Below are 21,612 nucleotides of genomic sequence, written 5' to 3'. Positions count from 1 at the left end.
GCTATTTTGCAAAATATTGTCAAGACGAGACGTTATAGTCACCCAAGCATTTGCATTTAAGATTGATCTTAGTTAAAGTTACTGATCAACACGTGGTTCCACTTTACTCACAAAGTAGTAACAAAGCAACTCCCGGAAAATAATATGAACTTCACACGAGAATTACACTACGCTGCAATTTAAGATAACCTTAGATATCTTAGAGCTAACCCGAAATAAAGGTGATTAAATTCTCAGTTAGGCTGAACTTAACAAATCCATTGTCCTATGGACTTAGCAGACACGCGCTTAGCCGGAGATCTTACCATTTCAGACGCTCGCCACTGCCAGACTGCAACTCCCTACTGCCCGACTGCAACTCCCTACTGCCCGACTGCAACTGCCTACTACTGAGCGTGCTTCCTGAGGGTGGCTCACAAAGACAAACGGAAGGGGCCAGAGGGGCAGCTTCCTATACCAACATGACAATGGACGGCCAGGACCATACTAAGAATAGAAACCTCTCTGCTTTAAGAAAGCGTAGCTACCTGTTCCGACGTTGGTCCTACTGTTCTCTAGCAGACAGCCTTGTCTGCTACCCTCAAGCATGCAACTACAAACACATTTGATCATTCATCCTCTCACACAGAAGGGAAGGGGGATGACAGTATCTTATCATATACAGTATATAACAGAAAGCGGATGTAGGTTCCGTATGAGACTGTGTGACATGAATTACATATAAACTGTGTTTTAAAGTGTAGTAGTGTGACAGATCGTTCTTGTTTACGTGTAAAAGTAACACGTTCCACTACTCAGTCTCCTCCCAGATAGTCAGAAACGCCACAGTAAATTTAGAAAAGGAATTTATGCCGTAAAAGACAACAAATTTGAGAAATTAAACATGAAAGGAATCCAACAGAGACCTTTCATAACCCCAACGCTCCGGGAAAAGACTGTGCAGGGAATTTTCTGGCCATGCTAGGACATTCCCAAGCAGGCTTCTCACACCCTGCTTAAACCAAAAGTGCAAAGAAAAAGCAAAAGGTCACCAGCTACTTGCTAAAACACAATAATTTCAACAAATCTTTAAAATCTACTAATTTCAAACAAAAAAAGAACAAAATCTGTGACACCTATTTAAAAGATTGTGTAGACCTAAATCGGTCAGCAAGTAAAAACAATGGTTCCTGTGTCATTAATATGAAAACAATTTCTGGTTGTTACCCTTATGGAGTTCTCATTGCAAGAGCCAACTGATCACAGGAAAATTTATGACTGTTTATTAACAAGCAAAATTTATGAAAATAGCAAAGGTGCCACAGCAATTAAAAAAGGAACATGAAATAACATCAGTATTATAAAGCAGAACATTACAATGCACAATTCGCAAAAGCAAAAAAAAATTGATAAAAAAAACATGTTTTACAAAGTGGTTATCGCAAAAAAAAATTCATCTCTTATAAAACTAATAATTTGTAGAATTAAAATAACTATGTGGCACTAATTTAGTCACTCTACTATATTTCAATTAGTTAGCAAACAATGAGCACGTGTCATTATACTGAAACTACAATAATTATGTGATTGTTACCCTAAAGGGGTTCCTCACAATAAATACGCCCCATGCAAAGGCTAATCGATCATAGTCCAATGAGAATGAATAGCACTCTCACTGATAAACGAAGCAATGCCACTTGAATGAATTTACGAAACAAAATAACACAAATCTAATACATCACACAAGAACAAACATTGATCAATAAAACAGTACAATAGTCAACATCTAATAAAAAAACACCAATAAATAAAACACCTGCAAAATACAAGAGTCAAAGTTAAAAAAAAAACAGAACACCTGCAAAATACAAGAGTCAAAGTCTAATAAACACCAATAAATCGAATCCCTGCAAAACACACGAGTCAAAGTATGTTTTACAGACATAAAAAGATATATACGACTATCGTTATTATTTTGTACTCAGCAGAACATCCTTCGTCACAATCAAAGGCAAGAGTTTCCTGTTATTTATATATATATATATATATATATATATATATATATATATATATATATATATATATATATATATATAACAGGAAAATGTCGTGTTAGTTACACTATTTATAACTCAAGAACGGCTGGACCGATTTGGCTGAAAATTGGTGGAGAGGTAGCTTAGAACCAGGAGACGGACATAGGATACTTTTTATCCCGTTCGACCGCTATAAAACGTGGTATAACAAAAACGCATCTGGCATGGAATAACAAAACGCAAATGTCAGCTAAACGTCACTATAAAACGTGGTATAACAAAAACGCATCTGATATGGAATAACAAAACGCAAATGACAGCTAAACGTCTATGGTTAAGTATCAGTATATATCATTAATTAAAAATTTAAAGAAATAATTTGTATTTTCTTTGAATCATCATTAACAATGCCGCGACCAAGACGATCGAATATTTCTCGACAAAGCCGTAATGCAAGAAGGATACAAAACATTGCGAATGAAAGGACTGAAGAAGAACAACAAATTGCCCGTGAAGAGCTCTCCATCGAACCCATCTAACCTGTGGCACAAATACAAGGGTAATATGACAGAAGATATTTTAAATCAAATTCGTGTCAGTTCCAGAAATCAAGATCTTGAAATGAATGAGGAGATACATAATCGGGCTTTTCTCTTGATCGAAGACATGTGTTACCTAATGTGCAAAAGTTTATTAGTCAGGTTGGGAAGGCCGGCGCCAAATCGTGAAATGAATGACGCATTTAATCGAGAATTGGAACGGGAACGTGAATATGATCACCAGGAATTAGATTTAGTAGTTCAAACAAATGTATCCCTGTTGAAACCCCAAAAAAGGAAGTTTATGATACATTAATGAAGGCAATTGATGATGCAAATGGTGGTTTATGTTTCCTGGATGCCCCTGGTGGAACTGGCAAGACATTCCTCGTCTCAGTAGTTTTAGCCACTGTTCGTACGAGATCCAACATTTCGGTTGCAGTTGCTTCTTCTGGAATAGCAGCCACATTGTTAGAAGGATGCCGTACGGCCCATTCACCATTAAAATTACCGTTAAATCTTAAAGCTATTGAAGAACCAACATGTAATATTACAAAAAACTCAGCAATGGCCGAAGTTTTATCAGCATCCAAGATCATCATCTGGGACGAATGCACAATGGCGCATAAACGTGCATTAGAAGCAGTTAACCGATCATTGAAATATCTACGCAATGACTCGAGGTGATTTGGAGGAGCAATGATTTTACTGTCTGGCGATTACCGCCAAACACTGCCAGTACTTCCAAGATCAACGGCTGCAGACGAAATAAATGCTTGCCTCAAATCATCGAATCTATGGCGCTATGTGAAGAAACTTCAGCTGACAAGCATGAGAGTTGCATTGCTTAATGATACATCTGCTGAAGATTTCTCTGAGCAATTGCTGACTATCGCTAATGGTCGAGTACCTGTCGAAGAATCGAGCGGATTGATTTCATTTCCTCATAATTTCTGTAACTTTGTCTCATCGAAAGACGAACTTACAAACAAAGTATTCCAAAACATCATTACTAACTGCAAAAGTAATGAATGGTTGAGTGAGCGAGCAATTTTAGCGGCTAAGAATAAAGATATAGATGACCTACACTACATCATTCAGAATGAGATCATTGGTAAAATACATTCATTCAAATCTGTTGACTGTGTAACAAATGAAGATGAAGCCACCAACTATCCAAATGAATTTTTAAACTCCTTTGATGTGCCTGGCTTACCACCGCACAATTTACGCCTAAAAGTTGGCTCCGTAGTAATTATGCTTCGAAACATAAACCAACCAAAACTGTGCAACGGTATGCATTTGGTGGTTAGTAAATTGATGAACAATGTTATTTACGCGACGATACTCAAAGGAAAATTCGAAGGTGAGGAAGTTCTCATTCCGAGAATCCCGATGATCCCAACCGATATGCCGTTTGAGTTTAAAAGACTTCAATTTCCGATCCGTCTTGCATTCGCCATGACCATTAACAAATCACAAGGCCAATCCTTGAAAGTTTTTGGTTTAAATCTGGAATATCCATGTTTTTCACATGGTCTATTATATGTGGCATGTTCACGAGTCGGAAGACCATCTGCGTTGTTTGTTCTTGCGCCTGATAATAAAACAAAAAATGTCGTATATCACAAGGTATTTAATTGAAGAGTGGAAGCTATGCACCAAAAAACATAAAGAATAAAGAATCATTAAAATACTTAATTTTTTTATTTGTATTTCCCAATAAAAATTGATCTTAGCATCCAAAATCTGATTATCTATTGGCTTTAAGGCGGAACAGAGTTCGCCGGGTCAGCTAGTTATTAATAAATGCGAAAGTTGTTTATGAATAACAGAAACATGTTTCATACAATATTATTTAATTTTACCTTTTTGTCGAGGAAATGGCGTTTTCTAGAGCTGTGAAACAGATATGTATTGTTTTCCTTATTTCTACTACAAAATCCCCCGTTTCGCGTTACAAATCAACAATTTTCAGATAAAACTTAAATAAAACGTTGACAGTTTCAATTTTGCTATTCATACTGTTTACTTTTAAGCAAGAGACAGGAGGATAACTGTGGAACAAAAATGTTCCACAGCTTACCCAGATCTTTATATAATCTCACTCAATTTCTGTACGGTTAACCGCTTGCGGGTTTTAGGGGAATCTGGAAGGGCACTGATCGCATAAGTAAAGAAAGCGGTCTTTACGAGGTAACACCTAATAGACAAGCAACTCACCTAATGTAAAGGTCCTTAACTGACCAAAGCTCCCAGGACAACTATTGTAGTGAACGCATACTTTTGATAGTCTACGGTAACCTAAAGTAGTTTCACAACTCTTCTCCGTGGTCTCATCCATAGAGGTGAGAAGACGTTCTTTCACAAAACAAAACACTATCGAGAAACTTTAGAGACTGGCATTTGCGACAGACTACAGAACGATTCTACTGCCACCAAGGTTCATCTTGCGTAAGAGCCGCGAATACAAGATAAATTAGGGCCCGTAAGGAAGCATGCAGACAGGCGCTTTTCTCTCGCTCCATTTACGGGTGGAACAGGAAAGAGAATAACTAGCAGAAATACAATGTACCTTTCCCGTGCACCATACGAAGACTTGCGCAGTACATATGTAGTTGCAGATAAGCAGTTTCCGTTCTAAGATACCTCTTCCTTAAATAGAAATTTGTCCAAAACTATGTCTACTTAAATAAATACAATCTGAGGAATAGGTCATAATATCACACAAAAATTGTTTCAGATAACAATAATATGAAATTTATTTATTTTTGTAAGTTATAAAGAGCATTATGAGGTTTTCACAAGCATCTACATGTACCTTGTCTGTCCAAAAAGTTTCGAAATGGTTCAAATGGCTCTGAGCACTATGGGACTCAACTGCTGAGGTCATTAGTCCCCTAGAACTTAGAACTAGTTAAACCTAACTACCCTAAGGACATCACAAACATCCATGCCCGAGGCAGGATTCGAACCTGCGACCGTAGCGGTCTTTGCGGTTCCAGACTGCAGCGCCTTTAACCGCACGGCCACTTCGGCCGGCAAAAGTTTCGAGATTCGATTAATAAAAAATACAATAAAAAGTAGAGAACGGTTAAGATAGTGGTTTTATTGCTTCATGGGCTCTGCGTAGGATTTCCCCCCCCCCCCCCCCCAGATTACGTTTAGGTTTAGCTACTTATGCTATCAGGGTTATTGCAAGTTTTGGTAATGAACATATCAGTAAATTAACTCACTATGCCTGCTTTCATTCATTCCTTTCAGATGGCATCATATTTAGGGGTAATTCGACATTAAGTGAAAAAAGTATTCATTGCACAAAAGCATGCAATCAGAATAATATCTGGAGCCCACCCAAGATCACGTTGCAGACATTTACTTTAGGAGCTCTGGATATTCACAGCACCTTCGCAATACATATATTCACTTACTAAATTTGTAATTAATAACACATCCCAGTTCAAAAATAATAGCATTGTGCATAGCTACAACACTAGAAGAAAGGATAATCTTCACTATTCTGGGTTAAATCTGACATTGGCGCAGAAAGGGGTGAATTATGTTGCCATAAAAATGTTTGGTTGTTTACCAAATAGCTTTAAAAGTCTGACGGATAGCCAACCAGTATTTAAAAACAAATAAAAAAATTAACGAATGACAACTCCTTCTACTCAATAAATGAGTTCTATATATGAAGTAGCGACTATACACACATACAAACACACACACACATATTTATATATATGAGAAAAGAATACTTATGTTAGCTGATACGTTCCAGATCATTACGAAATGTCGTATTCATGATCTATGGAACAATTATTAACATAATGTAATGTACAATCCACAGAAGTTCATACAACCATGTGAAACTGTCGGAAAAGTCCTTAAGGCACACAAAAGGCCTACTGCCATCTCAGCATGTAGGTTAGTTTTCACTAAGTGGGGTCTCGCAGGATAAAAATGGTTCAAATGGCTCTGAGCACTATGGGACTCAACTGCTGAGGTCATTAGTCCCCTAGAACTTAGAACTAATTAAACCTAACTAACCTAAGGACATCACACACATCCATGCCCGAGGCAGGATTCGAACCTGGAACCGTAGCGGTCTTGCGGTTCCAGACTGCAGCGCCTTTAACCGCACGGCCACTTCGGCCGGCTCTCGCAGGATATGGGTGCTGCGGTGTTTGCGTACGTCTGGTTATGATTAACCATTAATGGGCGCTCAAGCGCACGTCACATTAACTTCAGTCTCGGTTAACTAGCAAAAACTGTTGACCCATGATCTGGTAGGTTCGTGCTGATTACACAAAACCTCGTTACCCTTGATGATTTTTCAAAAAAATAAAAAAAAAGTTATCCGCGTTTTGAATTTCAATCCAGTCGCGCTAGTCATCCGCACGTCGTTATTTTTGTTGGGGAGTCAAGGTGTGCAGGACAAATTTGGTACACACTGTTTTCTTCTCCTGGAGAAGACTTACAGATGTTTCTCAATTGCGATTTGTGACACAACAACACCGCTGCATGTCCACTGCTTAACACTGCCTGCTTACAACTAACTGACTGGTCGAGTGCACATCTCTTGTTTACAGTTGTTAGTTCAGGGTGCCACCGTGGTTACTGCGCTAACGTCGCTTATTCGTCAGTAATAAAATCACTATTGGAACGTTGTGGACGGACGGTGTTTACTCTGTGAATCAATGGAATGTGTGCGTTGGAAGGTATTTTTCATAAGACTTTTTCATAATACATCTTTTATAGGAATGAAGAAAGACACTTATGGTAAACTTTAACTTACGCATGAGACTACAAATTTTTTATTTTCGAAAGAGCCATCCAATACTACAAGGATGTACCTTTTACATATATGCACACGAAGCGTTGGTGTAATCTAGAATCATAATTTTTGTTTATCTTTCACAAATATTCAATGTACCCTCCATTCCAAGTACTTCAAACGTCCTAGTGATAGTCAAACTCGTCGCATCGTTTTGCGAGCATGTTTGCAGTTACTACTTTCATTGCTGTGGCTATGCGGCGTCGTAGTTCACGCAGCATTGTTACAACTGGAGACACAGAGGAAGTGTTTCAACCCCCACCCCGCCCCCCCCCCCCCCAAAAAAAATCGTATACTACTAGATCAGGCGACCTTGCAGGCGGTGTTACAATGCGAGATCCGTACGACTATCAGCTGTAGGAGGTGCAATATCATACCACCGTCGAAAATAATTCAGTACCGTTTAATTCAATTGCACCTGTTGAAGCGAAGAACCAAAAATGCATTTTGTTGCTGTTTTATCGGCATCTAATGAACAAGCGAGCGAGCATCAGACCAGACCTCTACGGGCATGCACGTGAACCGACAACATACACTGTCTAATCTAAGTTGTCCACACACGCTGTCCGCCTGCTTAGTTGGGTGGTAACGTGTTCGCCTCCCATGCAAGTGGGTCCGGGTTCGATTCCCGGCCGAATTGGAGAATTTCTCCGCACGGGGACTTGGTGTTGGGTTGTCCTCATCATCATTCCATCCTCATCACTGGAGCGCAAGTCGCCAAATATGGCGTCGAATGAAATAAGACTTGCCCTTGGCGACCGAGGCAACGGCCTTGCCGCAGTGGATACACCGGTTCCCGCGAGATCACCGAAGTTAAGCGCTGTCGGGCGTGGCCGGCACTTGGATGGGTGACCATCCGGGCGCCATGCGCTGTTGCCATTCTTCGGGGTGCACTCAGCCTCGTGATGCCAAATGAGGAGCTACTCGACCGAATAGTAGCGGATCCTGTCAAAGAAAACCATCATAACGACCGGGAGAGCGGTGTGCTGACCACATGCCTCTCCTATGCGCATCCTCAACTGAGGATGACGCGGCGGTCGGATGGTCCCGATGGACCACTTGTGGCCTGAAGATGGAGTGCTTGGCGACCGAACTTCCCCGAATAGGGTCCTCCCGGCCACCAATACCACATGTTCATTTCATTTTTGTCCATACACCCCTACCTAACGCGGAATGCCCACTACATGGGCACGAGAGGCGGACCTGACGTTATAAAAGGAGGTAAGGAGTATTTTATTGTCCGTAGAGAAGCATTAACAGCAGACTTGTTCGATCAGGAAAGCTCAGTGACTTTGAACATGAACTATTCGTTGGATGTTACTTGAGTAACAAATCCGTTAGGGACATTCCAGCCCTCATACAGCAACCCAAGTCGACTGTTGGCGATGTAATTATGAGGTCAAAACGCGAAGGTACAACAACATTTAAACCAAGACCAGGCAGAGCCAATGCTGCGACGGACAATGACATTGCAGATAGTCGGTTTAAATAATTGCATGAAGTCAGCTGAAGGAATCACTCGTGAACTCCAAAATGCTACTAGCAGTTTCACTAGCACAATGACTATGCATAAGGAGTTGAAAAGGATGGGTTACAATGGTCAAGCAGCTCCTCATGCCTACACATTTCTGTAGTCATGCTGAGTGAGGTTCCGGTGATGTAAACAGAGACGACGCTGGATAGTGATGACTGCAAGCGAATGATTTGGAATTGTGGATCACGCTATATTGTCTGTCGAACAGAGCTGTTGAATTGTTAAATGCGCTATTAAACTGACCAGGTGCTACAAATTATCAATGAAAAAATACACTACTGGCCATTGTTACATCAAGAAGAAATGCAGATGATAAACGGCTATTCATTGGACAAATATATTATACTAGAACTGATATGTGATTAAATTTTCACGCAATTTGGGTGCATAGATCCTGAGAAATCAGTACCCACAACAACCACATCTGGCCGTAATAACGGCCTTGATACGCCTGGGCATTGAGTCAAACAGAGCTTGGATGGCGTGTACAGGTACAGCTGCCCATGCAGCTTCAACACGATACCACAGTTCATCAAGAGTAGTGACTGGCGTATTGGGACGAGTCAGTTGCTCGGCCACCATTGACCAAACGTTTTCAGTTGGTGAAAGATCTGGAGAATGTGCTGGCCAGGGCAGCAGTCGAACATTTTCTGTATCCAGAAAGGCCCGTATAGAACCTGTAACATGCGGTCGTGCATTATCCTGCTGAAATGTACGGTTTCGCAGGGAGCGAATGAAGGGTAGAGCCACGGGTCGTAACACATCTGAAATGTAACGTCCACTGTTCAAAGTGCCGTCAATGCGAACTAGAGGTGACCGTGACGTGTAACCAATGGCACCCCATACCATCACGCCGGGTGACACGCCAGTATGGTGATGACAAATACACGCTTCCAATGTGCATTCACCGCGATGTCGCCAAACACGGATGCGACCATCATGATGCTGTAAACAGAACCTGGATTCATCCGAGAAATGACGTTTTGCCATTCGTGCACCCATGTTTCGTCGTTGAGTACACCATCGCAGGCGCTCCTGTCTGTGATACAGCATCAAGGGTAACCGCAGCCATGGTCTCCGAGCTGATAGTCCATGTTGCTGCAAACGTCGTCGAACTATTCGTGCAGATGGTTGTTGTCTTGCAAACGTCGGCATCTGTTGACTCAGGGATCGAGACGTGGCTGCACGATCCGTTACAGCCATGCGGATAAGATGCCTGTCATCTCGACTGCTAGTGATACGAGGCCGTTGGGATCCAGCACGGCGTTCCGTATTACCCTCCTGAACCCACCGATCCCATATTCTGCTAACAGTCATTAGATCTCGACCAACGCGAGCAGCAGGTTCGCGATACGATAAACCGCAATCGCGATAAGCTATAACCCGACCTTTCTGAAAGTCGGAAACGTGATGGTACGCACTTCTCCTCCTTACACGAGGCATCACAACTACGTTTCACCAGGCAACGCCGGTCAACTGGTGTTTGTGTATGAGAAATCGGTTGGAAACTTTCCTCATGTCAGCACGTTGTAGGAGTCACCACCGGCGCTAACCTTCTATGAATGCTCTGAAAAGCTAATCATTTCCATATCACAGCATCTTCTTCCTGTCGGTTAAATTTCGCGTCTGTAGCACGTCATCTTCGTGGTGTAGCAATTTTAATGAGCAGTAGTGTATATATCATATCGAAGGGTTTCGGTTTTTCGAATGCCTGGAGGACGGATGTGTAGTGCCAACAGTGAAGCGAAGGGTGTGGTGTTACGGTAAGGGCTGTTTTTAATTATGAGGATGTGGTCTCCTTATTTCGCTTAAGAAAACGCTAAACGTGGAACAATATAAACGGATTTTACAGTATTGTGTTCTGTGTACATTAGAGGAATATTAATAGTTCTCCCGACACTTTTGATCAGATCGTGCACTCGCTCACTAGTCAGATAAGTGTTTCGTTATTCGTACTACCCATCTTCGCATACACCATGTCTTCTTACAGTCCAGCTTGATATGGCTCCTATACCTCGTCACCTCGCTCGCACTATATTTTACTGGTTCTTATCTGAAATAGATTCCTTTGGGTATTTCGCACATGAGTAAGTAATGGTTAAGAGAGACAACACGGTTCGTATGAAGCCTAGCAATGCTGCCTAAAACGAAAACGTTTCTCCTTTCTTTAGGGATATTTAAGTCCTTAGTTCTTCAATTTAACTGAAAATGTCGCTTTGAAAGGATAACAGTTCATTCCGTTTCTATCGATGGTTGATGTAAGTAACAGACTACCTAATAATGCTTAGACTCAACTACGCTCACGTTAGCAATTAATTCCACTGCCATTGCTACATAGCTTATCAAAATTAAGATATCACGCTATAAAAGTTCATGATAATACTGTTGATAATCCAAGTAATAATATAGGCCGCCAACTGATGCTACTGACTGAGAATGACAATACTGATTTGTGTACTGCTTTCGTGTTTAACTACGTGCACCCCCTACAAACAAACCGATTAATTACTCACTGTTTACTTACCATTCGAAGAAAAACTTCCAGCCTCATGTTTCATCAACGTCAGTTGAAATATTTCTGATGCGAGTCGACCGTGCAGGGCCGTCCACCGTGAAACCTGGACTACTGCTCTCGCTTCGCACAGAGGTGCGTCAACAGTTGCGCTGTTTTTGTCAAAAAGGTGCGCTCAGCTCGATTGTTCCAGGCAACCTGCGATGCGTAAGGAGTACGACATAACACTGTCGACAGTAGCACACTTACTACACCTGAGCTGTATTGGAGCATTGGTCGCGCAGATTTTGTGCGTAGTTTCTTTTGTAGAGTGCACTTTCCTTGTATCAGTAATAGTTGATATCGGTCAGCCACTTAAATAGTACTTAACGTAATTCAGCAATGGGTTTCGAGAGACAGTGCTCTCCTCAACTGGCCGCTAACATTCAGCACGTTGGGTTAAAGTACTAAAAACATATTTAAGGCGTCCATGAAATAAAATAAAATAAAAGTCTACAAAATTAAATATCATTTCATGAATGACGCTAATGTATTGTTATAGCTTTAGCCTTGTAAGCATATGTGATGATTATGAGACGATTGTTTCTCGAAACGCGCTGTTCAATTGTTAACTGCGCTGTTAAAGTGACTGAATGCTACCAATTATCACTGAAAAAATATATATCACGCCCTAAACTTTAAAAAATCAATGATATTAAAAAGTTTCCTCGTATCCTACAAATGAATCGTTGGCTGCCGTATGTGTTACCTTCATCTGAAACTGTGTGGTCGTTTCACTCCTGTCTCCATACACAGTTACTCACAAATATTTGTATGGCATAACCGACTCTATTTGTGATTAATTCTGTAGCCAAAAGATACCACGCTTCGCATTTCTCTACATTAACAGTTCGTTGTTCGTCTTCGCAGCTGGCTGACATTTGTCGAAATCTAATTGGGTATAACTGTACTCTGAACAAAACAGAATTTCCCCATAAACAAATACATCATCTGCCAAAGAGCTGTGATTACGCCTAATACTAATGTATACAACAACGGTCCTGTTATACTACCCTGGACATTAATCCAGTTCGCGAATGCTACATGATATAAAACACCTCTTAATGTACCCCAAGTACTTTAATTGATAAGTAATGGTTGCAAATATTATTTTAGTGTCTGTAGATGACTCTCTATCCAGGATAACGCGCGCTTCCTAACTGTTGGGCAGTGTTCGACCTAGTCACAAGCCTCGAAAGTCTATAAACGCATATGGGACTGAGGATATCATGTGTGAAGAAAGCGAGTTTTCCCGCGCCCGGGTTCCCGGGTTCGATTCCCGGTGGGGTCGGGGATTTTCTCTGCCTCGTGATGACTGGGTTTTGTGTGATGTCCTTAGATTAGTTCGGTTTAAGTAGTTCTAAGTTCTAGGAGACTGATGACCATAGATGTTAAGTCCCATAGTGCTCAGAGCCATTTAAACCATTTATTTTATTTTTTTGAAAGCGAGTTTTGCAGTGTCGAAGCTTCAGGAATCCATTTTGAGTTTTATGAAGAAGGCTGTTTTGTTGTAGATACGTCATAACGGTTGAACTAATAATATGTGTTCTGTGATTCTTCAACTTCTCCCGGCGTATTTCTTGCTCGAACAGTGCACGGGTGTACTGCCGGTCCATAGTGTCCGACGGGTACAATACTTCGGCGATCAGACATGTCGCCATCGTCAGGTGTGCTGACGAACTGAGCTTCTGAGGGCGGACGAGGCAGTTACACCGACGCCACCACAGACGCCGGCGCCAGCCTCTCAGCGACCGCCGACGCACGGCCGCGGGCGCGGACCGCGGAGAGAACGCCTCGCGGGGGAAGGGGATTTAGGACGGCCGCCCGCCCTCAGGAGCTCAGTTCGTCAGCGCACCTGACGAAGGCGACATGTCTGATCGCCGAAATATTGTGTCTGTTGGAGACCCTGCCGACCCTTTTGTAAAAACATCGCTTCACATTTTATCCAGGCTTAGGACTGACTATTCGCATACTAAATAAGCTTTTGTTTTTAATTTTTAGCTTTTCTTCTTTCTACAAAATTAGTACAGCAATGATTAAACGTCTTGTCTTATTTTATGAATTATAATTTACCACTCAATTTTTTGTAAGAAAGAGTTTTTAAACATCTTCTTAATCCCCCTAATCGTTATATATTCTTACAATGTCTTCCAACCTTTTGTTAAGCTCCGTGTATCTTTTCCTTATTTTCTTGAAGAAACAGGCTTATAAAATCTTTTTTAATTTCAAATATAGAATTTACTGCTTCCTCTTTCAGCTTATTAATCAGAAAGTATACGTTCGTAGTTTTTTATTCGCGGAGTCGTTTAGTTTCCTGTGATAAATTTCGACAGCATCCGTGGTTCTGTGCCGCTGGTAACAAACATTCCACATTTCAGTTGGTATACTAGGATTTTCCAGGCGTTGATTGACCTTATAATCTGCGAATTTCATGACCATTTCTCCACTCTGCGTTTCCACTATTATTACCATCCACGCTTCATCACCACTGTTTGACGGAAAATCTACCACTGAATCACACATGCGGCAAAACAATCGGACGTCTTTTCTATCCCTATATTTCCCTTCTGTGCTCCCAATGTCAACCTATTGGTGTACAGTTGCTTGAATCGTTTCAACAAACTGTAAAATTTTCCGCCCATTAGAAAAGTTCCATTTTAAGACAGAGTTTGTTCCTCTTCACAACCGAACACCAGGATTGTTTTGTCAGGAGCAGACTAATCGCCAGTTTTCAAAAAACTATCACCTTCAGTAAATTTCAAAATGTCTTCGTTCAGTTGAATCTAAGAACTACAGGCATGACGCTGGATCGTCCCAGTAGCTCCCTCCTTGCTTTAGATAAAGCTTTCTCGGAGTTATCTTAATTTAGCATATCTGCGATGAAATCTAAAGCTTTATCTTTTAAATCTTGAAATTCCTCTTTAAAATTTCGAAAAAAGACTCTGTCTTTTCTTCGTAGACTCGTTTCTTGCAGTTATGCATTCGTTTCTTGATCTGCACATCTGCTTCATCAGGTGGATATGACTGTTGCTTTTCAGCCACGATTCTGCTACCTATGTAAAGAAAAATGTAAATGTTCTTTTTTATATTTTTGAGACTCTTTGTAATAACTTTTCCCTATTATTAAATGTCCCCCCCATGAACCATGGACCTTGCCGTTGGTGGGGAGGCTTGCGTGCCTCAGCGATACAGATGGCCGTACCGTAGGTGCAACCACAACGGAGGGGTATCTGTTGAGAGGCCAGACAAACATGTGGTTCCTGAAGAGGGGCAGCAGCCTTTTCAGTAGTTGCAGGGGCAACAGTCTGGATGATTGACTGATCTGGCCTTGTAACATTAACCAAAACGGCCTTGCTGTGCTGGTACTGCGAACGGCTGAAAGCAAGGGGAAACTACAGCCGTAATTTTTCCCGAGGACATGCAGCTCTACTGTATGATTAAATGATGATGGCGTCCTCTTGGGTAAAATATTCCGGAGGTAAAATAGTCCCCCATTCGGATCTCCGGGCGGGGACTACCCAAGAGGACGTCGTTATCAGGAGAAAGAAAACTGGCGTTCTACGGATCGGAGCATGGAATGTCAGATCACTTAATCGGGCAGGTAGGTTAGAAAATTTGAAAAGAGAAATGGATAGGTTAAAGTTAGATATAGTGGGAATTAGTGAAGTTCGGTGGCAGGAGGAACAAGACTTTTGGTCAGGTGATTACAGGGTTATAAATACAAAATCAAATAGGGGTAATGCAGGAGTAGGTTTAATAATGAATAAAAAAATAGGAGTGCGGGTTAGCTACTACAAACAGCATAGTGAACGCATTATTGTGGCCAAGATAGACACAAAGCCCATGCCTACTACAGTAGTACAAGTTTATATGCCAACTAGCTCGGCAGATGATGAAGAAATAGATGAAATGTATGACGAGATAAAAGAAATTATTCAGGTAGTGAAGGGAGACGAAAATTTAATAGTCATGGGTGACTGGAATTCGTCAGTAGGAAAAGGGAGAGAAGGAAACATAGTAGGTGAATATGGATTGGGGGGAAGGAATGACAGAGGAAGCCGCCTTGTAGAATTTTGCACAGAGCATAACTTAATCATAGCTAACACTTGGTTCAAGAATCATGAAAGGAGGCTGTATACATGGAAGAAGCCAGGAGATACTGACAGGTTTCAGATAGATTATATAATGGTAAGACAGAGATTTAGGAACCAGGTTTTAAATTGTAAGACATTTCCTGGGGCAGATGTGGATTCTGACCACAATCTATTGGTTATGAACTGCAGATTGAAACTGAAGAAACTGCAAAAAGGTGGGAATTTAAGGAGATGGGACCTGGATAAACTGAAAGAACCAGAGGTTGTAGAGAGTTTCAGTAAGAGCATAAGGGGACAATTGACAGGAATGGGGGAAAGAAATACAGTAGAAGAAGAATGGGTAGCTCTGAGGGATGAAGTGGTGAAGGCAGCAGACGATCAAGTAGGTAAAAAGACGAGGGCTAATAGAAATCCTTGGGTAACAGAAGAAATATTGAATTTAATTGATGAAAGGAGAAAATATAAAAATGCAGTAAATGAAGCAGGCAAAAAGGAATACAAACGTCTCAAAAATGAGATCGACAGGAAGTGCAAAATGGCTAAGCAGGGATGGCTAGAGGACAAATGTAAGGATGTTGAGGCTTGTCTCACTAGGGGTAAGATAGATACTGCCTACAGGAAAATTAAAGAGACCTTTGGAGAGAAGAGAACCACTTGTATGAATATCAAGAGCTCAGATGGAAACCCAGTTCTAAGCAAAGAAGGGAAGGCAGAAAGGTGGAAGGAGTATATAGAGGGTTTATACAAGGGAGATGTACTCGAGGACAATATTATGGAAATGGAAGAGGATGTAGATGAAGACGAAATGGGAGATAAGATACTGCGTGAAGAGTTTGACAGAGCACTGAAAGACCTGAGTCGAAACAAGGCCCCGGGAGTAGACAACATTCCACTAGAACTACTGATGGCCTCGGGAGAGCCAGTCATGACAAAACTCTACCATCTAGTGAGCACGATGTATGAGACAGGTGAAATACCCTCAGACTTCAAGAAGAATATAATAATTCCAATCCCAAAGAAAGCAGGTGTTGACAGATGTGAAAATTACCGAACTATCAGTTTAATAAGTCACAGCTGTAAAATACTAACGCGAATTCTTTACAGACGAATGGAAAAACTGGTAGAAGCCGACCTCGGGGAAGATCAGTTTGGATTCCGTAGAAATGTTGGAACACGTGAGGCAATACTGACCTTACGACTTATCTTGGAAGAAAGATTAAGAAAAGGCAAACCTACGTTTCTAGCATTTGTAGACTTAGAGAAAGCTTTTGACAATGTTGACTGGAATACTCTCTTTCAAATTCTGAAGGTGGCAGGGGTAAAATACAGGGAGCGAAAGGCTATTTACAATTTGTACAGAAACCAGATGGCAGTTATAAGAGTCGAGGGGCATGAAAGGGAAGCAGTGGTTGGGAAAGGAGTGAGACAGGGTTGTAGCCTCTCCTCGATGTTATTCAATCTGTATATTGAGCAAGCAGTAAAGGAAACAAAAGAAAAGTTCGGAGTAGGTATTAAAATTCATGGAGAAGAAGTAAAAACTTTGAGGTTCGCCGATGACATTGTAATTCTGTCAGAGACAGCAAAGGACTTGGAAGAGCAGTTGAACGGAATGGACAATGTCTTGAAAGGAGGATATAAGATGAACATCAACAAAAGCAAAACGAGGATAATGGAATGTAGTCAAATTAAGTCGGGTGATGCTGAGGGAATTAGATTAGGAAATGAGACACTTAAAGTAGTAAAGGAGTTTTGCTATTTAGGGAGTAAAATAACCGATGATGGTCGAAGTAGAGAGGATATAAAATGTAGACTGGCAATGGCAAGGAAATCGTTTCTCAAGAAGAGAAATTTGTTAACATCGAGTATAGATTTAGGTGTCAGGAAGTCGTTTCTGAAAGTATTTGTATGGAGTGTAGCCATGTATGGAAGTGAGACATGGACGATAACTAGTTTGGACAAGAAGAGAATAGAAGCTTTCGAAATGTGGTGCTACAGAAGAATGCTGAAGATAAGGTGGGTAGATCACATAACTAATGAGGAGGTATTGAATAGGATTGGGGAGAAGAGAAGTTTGTGGCACAACTTGACTAAAAGAAGGGATCGGTTGGTAGGACATGTTTTGAGGCATCAAGGGATCACAAATTTAGCATTGGAGGGCAGCGTGGAGGGTAAGAATCGTAGAGGGAGACCAAGAGATCAATACACTAAGCAGATTCAGAAGGATGTAGGTTGCAGTAGGTACTGGGAGATGAAGAAGCTTGCACAGGATAGAGTAGCATGGAGAGCTGCATCAAACCAGTCTCAGGACTGAAGACCACAACAACAACAACATTATTAAATGTATAAAAAATTGTATATATTAAAAATAGGTGCATAAAAACACACGCGTCTTCCAGTGCACCGTTCTGTCAAAATTCCAAAAGATTCGGAGATATGCGATTAGGAGCATTTACAGTTTCTGCATAAGTAGAAACGTAAATGTTCGTTGCTTCAGAATCTCAAATTTCCGAAGGTTCTCGACGATTGTTTTGAAATTTTGACACAACATTGCATTCGAATACTCACGTGTTTTTATACACCTACTGGAATGCTATCTGGTATGTACACTCCTGGAAATGGAAAAAAGAACACATTGACACCGGTGTGTCAGGCCCACCATACTTGCTCCGGATACTGCGAGAGGGCTGTACAAGCAATGATCACACGCACGGCACAGCGGACACACCAGGAACCGCGGTGTTGGCCGTCGAATGGCGCTAGCTGCGCAGCATTTGTGCACCGCCGCCGTCAGTGTCAGCCAGTTTGCCGTGGCATACGGAGCTCCATCGCAGTCTTTAACACTGGTAGCATGCCGCGACAGCGTGGACGTGAACCGTATGTGCAGTTGACGGACTTTGAGCGAGGGCGTATAGTGGGCATGCGGGAGGCCGGGTGGACGTACCGCCGAATTGCTCAACACGTGGGGCGTGAGGTCTCCACAGTACATCGATGTTGTCGCCAGTGGTCGGCGGAAGGAGCACGTGCCCGTCGACCTGGGACCGAACCGCAGCGACGCACGGATGCACGCCAAGACCGTAGGATCCTACGCAGTGCCGTAGGGGACCGCACCGCCACTTCCCAGCAAATTAGGGACACTGTTGCTCCTGGGGTATCGGCGAGGACCATTCGCAACCGTCTCCATGAAGCTGGGCTACGGTCCCGCACACCGTTAGGCCGTCTTCCGCTCACGCCCCAACATCGTGCAGCCCGCCTCCAGTGGTGTCGCGACAGGCGTGAATGGAGGGACGAATGGAGACGTGTCGTCTTCAGCGATGAGAGTCGCTTCTGCCTTGGTGCCAATGATGGTCGTATGCGTGTTTGGCGCCGTGCAGGTGAGCGCCACAATCAGGACTGCATACGACCGAGGCACACAGGGCCAACACCCGGCATCATGGTGTGGGGAGCGATCTCCTACACTGGCCGTACACCACTGGTGATCGTCGAGGGGACACTGAATAGTGCACGGTACATCCAAACCGTCATCGAACCCATCGTTCTACCATTCCTAGACCGGCAAGGGAACTTGCTGTTCCAACAGGACAATGCACGTCCGCATGTATCCCGTGCCACCCAACGTGCTCTAGAAGGTGTAAGTCAACTACCCTGGTCAGCAAGATCTCCGGATCTGTCCCCCATTGAGCATGTTTGGGACTGGATGAAGCGTCGTCTCACGCGGTCTGCACGTCCAGCACGAACGCTGGTCCAACTGAGGCGCCAGGTGGAAATGGCATGGCAAGCCGTTCCACAGGACTACATCCAGCATCTCTACGATCGTCTCCATGGGAGAATAGCAGCCTGCATTGCTGCGAAAGGTGGATATACACTGTACTAGTGCCGACATTGTGCATGCTCTGTTGCCTGTGTCTATGTGCCTGTGGTTCTGTCAGTGTGATCATGTGATGTATCTGACCCCAGGACTGTGTCAATAAAGTTTCCCCTTCCTGGGACAATGAATTCACGGTGTTCTTATTTCAATTTCCAGGAGTGTATGTAATAAAAGGGGAAACATTATAAAAATGTAAATGTTCGTTTGGTCAGAATCGTTAATGTCCGAAAGTTCTTGACCGATTGCTTCGAAATTTTGACACAACGTTCCACTGGTATACACGCGTGTTTTTATTTATCTGTTTTTAAATATACGTAATACACAAATTTACATAAATTTAATAATAGGGAAACATTGTAAAATACACAATAATGAAACATTTTTAGCAAACAGGAAAGTTGTAGTTATGGTTTATTGGTTTATAATTAGAATACTACTATAGAATCTGAAGTCGCTATAATAATAAAGAAGGCTCGAGGTCAGAGGGGGGGGGGGGCTAAGAGGGGTGGCAGAAAGAAAAGTTCAAATGTGTGTGAAATCACAGTCCATGACTGCAGCGCCTGAGACCGCTCGGCTAATCCCGCACGGCGGTGGGAGAAAATGGACATAGAAAACGGGAAGGAGAAGATGGATAGAGAGAGGGAGCAAGAGGAGATAGAGACGGAGGAGGAGGAGAAGATTGGACAGAGATAAGTGGAAAAGGTGATAGAGTGAGGGGCGGGAAGAGATGGAGAGAAAGAGAGGAGTAGAAGAAGGACAGAGAGAGGGGGAGGAGGTGATGGCCAGAGAGAGGGGGAAAGAGGAGGGAGATGGACAAAGAATGGAGGAGGGAAAGACGGACAAAGACAGGAGAGAGTCGGAGATTAAGAATTATATCCAATTCCTATACAGAGTGGAAACGTCTGCTTTCTCTTGTCGTCCTTCTCCATTTCAGCAGACTAAGCCACAGCAAGGCGTGGCCGGGTACAGCTGGTTTGCAATAAACGACCTCGGATTTTACTCCTTTCGGAATTCATGCACATCCAGTTCGTACAATCATCACAATTTCTGTGCTCTCGGTATCACGGCTGTCCTTGAGAAGACACGGTTTTCCTATCGTTGTCGTGATTATTTTCGGTAGACACAGTGTAGTCAGTGTCTTCGAAACTACACGGAAAAGAATCCTGTCCACGCACGTTTCTCGTCGAAAAGCCAACGGCACGCGCAAAACACGTAACCCCGTACCAAACCCGCAACTGAAGCTGCTTCACTTGTCTGGCCAGCGGCCTCAAGTTGTGTTCTCTGAGCCAGGTGGTGGTGGTGGTGGTTAGTGTTTAACGTCCCGTCGACAACGAGGTCATTAGAGACGGAGCACAAGCTCGGGTTAGGGAAGGATTGGGAAGGAAATCGGCCGTGCCCTTTCAAAGGAACCATCTCGGCATTTGCCTGAAACGATTTAGGGAAATCACGGAAAACCTAAATCAGGATGGCCGGAGACGGGATTGAACCGTCGTCCTCCCGTATGCGAGTCCAGTGTGCTAACCACTGCGCCACCTCGCTCGGTACTGAGCCAGGGGTATAGAATTTACGTCGTTTGCAAATTGGCGGGATTATGAAAAGTTTACAGCTGTGTGGGACCACTACTGTCATGATTCCAGAAGAGAAGGATCCGGGAAACACAGCGTCATCCTACAAATGTCAGCCATTTCTCTACTTATTTCTCACATTTAGTCTTTTAAAATAGCGGGAGACTTTATATCTTTCGACTTACGAAACGAATCAACCAAATATTCGGCCGACATATTTCAACATTTCAGTTTTGCCTCACGCGGATGGGTGTGCGTCCAGACTGCCTGCAGAGAACTTTCCAGCCAGGTAAAGGCACATATGCGCAAGCCAACTGAGCGTGCTGCCGACCACAAACCAGAACAGTTTGGAGACCTCAGATAGGACTGGAAAACTGTAGGAAGTAGAGTGATCCGAGACGGAAAGGGAAACAATAATCGCCCAGCTAAGAAAAAATTACAAAAACAAATAATTTCGGAAGGTAGACGGAAACGATTGAAAGGTATAGCATTCCTTGTATTTACATATTCGAATAGTCATATTTACAGATCTTTCTTCATAAGCAGTGCCAAGTGAAATCCTAATCAGCATGAAAGATCACTTCGACATTACGTTGTTGCCTTTAGTATACA

General features: G+C 42.5%; 1 protein-coding gene and 1 pseudogene across 1 annotated transcript in view; both read left to right on the top strand.

Moving 5' to 3' along the window:
* LOC126194895 (centrosomal protein of 104 kDa) overlaps window positions 1–21,612 on the top strand; it is a 461,734-nt gene that overhangs the window by 265,330 nt on the left and 174,792 nt on the right. The gene's annotated exons all lie outside the window — the stretch shown is intronic.
* LOC126195887 (5S ribosomal RNA) lies at window positions 8,154–8,270 on the top strand (annotated as a pseudogene).

The sequence above is a fragment of the Schistocerca nitens genome, chromosome 7 (genome assembly GCF_023898315.1).
Source record: "Schistocerca nitens isolate TAMUIC-IGC-003100 chromosome 7, iqSchNite1.1, whole genome shotgun sequence".
Lineage (NCBI taxonomy): Eukaryota > Metazoa > Arthropoda > Insecta > Orthoptera > Acrididae > Schistocerca > Schistocerca nitens.
This window is presented reverse-complemented; position numbering and strand designations above follow the sequence as displayed.